Source organism: Triticum urartu, unplaced genomic scaffold (assembly GCF_003073215.2).
Source record: "Triticum urartu cultivar G1812 unplaced genomic scaffold, Tu2.1 TuUngrouped_contig_6030, whole genome shotgun sequence".
In the NCBI taxonomy this organism is placed as follows: Eukaryota; Viridiplantae; Streptophyta; class Magnoliopsida; order Poales; family Poaceae; genus Triticum; species Triticum urartu.
In genome coordinates this window covers 12,922-16,591 of record NW_024116756.1, presented here as the reverse complement: position 1 = coordinate 16,591, position 3,670 = coordinate 12,922, and the positions used below count along the sequence as shown (strand labels likewise).

The 3,670-nt window shown below is 44.5% G+C and overlaps 1 pseudogene; it reads right to left on the bottom strand.

The window, feature by feature from the left end:
• Nucleotides 1–319: 319 nt before the first annotated feature.
• Nucleotides 320–3,670, bottom strand: LOC125530046 (annotated as a pseudogene).

Sequence of the window (3,670 nt, the reverse complement as noted above, 5' to 3'; positions counted from 1 at the left end):
TCCCACCAACCGGGACCAAAAGGTCCAGATGAACCGGGACCAATGGCCCACGTGGCCCGGCCGGCCCCCTGGGCTCACGAACCGGGACCAATGCCCACATTGGTCCCGGTTCTGGACTGAACCGGGACTAATGGGCTGACCCGGCCTGAACCAAAGCCATGTTTTCTACTAGTGCTTCCTTCCACATATTCCATGACTGAAAAACCAAGAATGTCATATTAGTATTCCTATTCATATTGTGTTTAAAACTAAAAACGCTTTGGAAATTTAATCCATGTTTAGAAGTAAAACTTGACTTTTAAGTCTTGTATGTACTCACATAAACTGTGAGGCTAGGGAATCCCATGGTTTGACTAATGGAGTTTCTCCTTATGCCAGTTACAACCTCCAGCAGTAACACACCAAAACTATAGACATCAGACTTGGTAGAGAAGACGCCTTCCATTGCATACTCAGGAGCCATGTAGCCACTATTTGAGCAATTCAATTGTAAGCGGTATCTGATAAAAGTTCAATCTAAAAGATCAATATGATTTTTCTTCCAATGGATACTCACTATGTTCCAACAACACATTGGGTATTTGCATTTTGCTGGTTATCACCAAAGATTCTAGCCATACCAAAATCTGCTATCTTGGGTTTAAAATTGGCATCTAGCAAAATATTTCCAACTTTGAGATCTCTATGAATTATGGTGAACCTTGAATCTTCATGAAGATACATTAGTCCCCTTGCAACCCCTTTGATTATACTAAATCGTGTCTCCCAGTCCAACAACAATTTTCTTGAGTCATCTAAAAAACAAATGTAAGCAAATAAATGTTTTGACTTGTCTTAGGAAATCATGGTTTGTTATTAGAATACGTACCAAAAAGGGTAGCATCTAAGCTCTTATTAGGAAGATACTCATATATTAGGAGCTTTTCATCTCCCTCACCGCAACATCCAAGAAGTCGAACCAAGTTTCTGTGTTGCAATTTGGCAATCAGAATCACTTCGTTTCTAAATTCATTTGTTCCTTGTTGAGAATCTCTACTTAGCCTCTTGATTGCAACTTCTTGACCACCTACCATTCCCTAGAGAATATAATGTGAATATTAGATTTGACTGGCGATATGAAATAGGTAGCTCTTCTTATTAGAACAAATATTAGGAAACTATCTATTCAATGAGTTACCTTGTATACTTTACCAAAGCCTCCTTGTCCAATCATGCTCAGAGAAATTGTCGGTTGCCAGCACAATTTCTTCTAATCTTACAAATGGAAATTCCTGATCATGGGGAGGATTTTCTTCTCCCAATTCATTAGAGGTATTCATACCATCCAAACTTATCTTATTTCGATTTCTCCATTTTTTGTTCTTGCCTGCTCCCACAATGTTAATAGTCGCTTCCCTTCTAATAAGCATATCACATACACAACAAAAGAAAAAAGTTATATTTGAAACCTGACTATTAATGTCGGTATACCATTCCCCAATTTATGAACTCATGGAAGCAAATGAAATAACCCCCGATGTGTCCCTACCACCATGTGGCAGAGTGTACATTCAGCTAAGCTAACCCCTTCAACACCAAGTATCTCCGAGCAGCGATTGCAATGATATGGAAAGAAACAAGACAGCAACCCCTATGATCAACGTGACCCATTCTGTGTGTATGCGCGCGCGCACACACACACAAAGTGCAATGGCTCTGGCGGACATGGTGTACGAATGATCGATTGCAATAGGGCAACAGAAGTATGTGGTTTCTCTAACATGAGGACTCCATCTTATTTGGTACTAGATCGTACGTTATCATTGCATCACTCCTCAGGGTAGTTAAACTATGCTATAAGCCATCTAAGAAGTTATTTGTTCTCGTTTTATATACTCAGGGGATTTATAAGATTCTGTAGTCTAAGGGTATATTATTATTATGGTAGTACATGATGCAGTCCAAGTTTTGGTGGTGAGACTTACACTCCCATAAGGTGGTCAAATATAACGTTTTACTTTCCCCGCAAAAAAATATATGACGGTTTACTTAGCAGGGTCAAGGAAACGTACCTTTGAATTTTAACCATGCAAGGAAGACGCAGATGAGTACCATAACACTAGAGCTTAAAACTGGCAATACAATCCTCACTGTTTTTCTCTTTGCTCTTCTACCTATGCAAGAAATACATACACAGTAAAAAAACATTTTTGTTGCTTTATGTATAAAGCAGGGCAAAAGCCTATTTTGAGAGCAATAAGTATTTCTAAGTCATGTAACAACCATCTTAACTTAAAGATCAGATTGTGGAACTACAAAAGGGACGAGAAGATCATGATCATACAACTACTAATATATTAACTGACTGTCACAAAAATGGATGATGAAACTAGAAGCATGTTATTGAAAAGAAAGAAAGTTGTAGAATGATAGACAAATAACAAAGCTAGATCTGATACCAGTTGCTGCATCCATGCGTGCATGCCGGAGATAAAGTGTCTCACCGCCAAGCTCCCCTATCTTTCCTATGTCAGCCAACTCCCCATTCCACACCAAGCATCTCGTCACGTCTCCTCCAGACCTGCCAGTGCTCAGGTTGCTGAACGTGTATGCCACGCACGAGCAATTGCGGCTGCACTCTGCACTCTGCTGTGCACTCCTCGAACGTACTCATGTCCCCGCCCACGGAAGAAAACATGTCAGGTGACTTCATCCCCGGCAAGGCTAAGAAGCCGTCACTGCATCGCGGCGCCTTCTTCCTTTGGCACCCTGCCGGGAATCTGCCTGCAGTCCACTCCTCCGTGTTAGTCGGCTCAAAGCCGTCGAGACACTTGCATGCTGGCACGGCAGGCGTGGTGGATGTCTCATCGCAGTATCCATTTGGGCCACAGTAATTGTAGCGGTTGCATTCAGCAGACGGCCACTTCCAAAGGACAGCCCACGCTGATGACTTGTTGTTGGCTTTGGCTCATCACTAGGCACCCTGTCCATGGGGCGCTGCGAGACACCGAGTGCTCCCCGTCCCATAGGAATACTTGTAGGGATCTGTTCGGGTCACTGCCATAGGAGAAGCGCCCCAACGAAGGGTCGTTAGGGCCTTTCCAGGATACCAGATGCTCAGCGGTGCCATGTGTGCTATTTTTTATCGGTAGCTTCATGCCCGGGAGGAATGTGTCAGTGTGGTGGCCGAAGCTCTGCCACAACATGGTGCCATTTGACAACCGAATAACGAGGTTGCCAGTGTTCAGAAGCACTGCCGTTGAGGTAGATGAGCCCACGGCGGTGGCCACGTTGGTCGTTGTCCAAAGGACACGGCGGCCACCATTACCATCGAAGAGAACCAGATTAGAGGTGTTGGTGAGGGAGAACGTTGGTGGAGAGGAAGTGGTGTTGGTGGCTGGGGTTTCTCGATTGGCGACCCACACGACTGTGAGCTCGGGGATGCCGGTGTACCATATGCCTAGGTACAGGCTGGTCGGAGTGGAGTTGGAGGGGCTGAAGAAGCCCAAGGCGAATCCACCATCATCGGAGAGGATGAAGTTACCTGGGGACAGCGCCCTGCCAGGGACAAGCCGATCGTCGGAAGCACTCAACGGTAGGAAGATAAGGATTGTGACCGCCGTGAAGCTGGTGAGAGTGAGAGCCGGCCAATCCATTGATCGATCAGGCCAAGATCTTAGTACTAATGAAG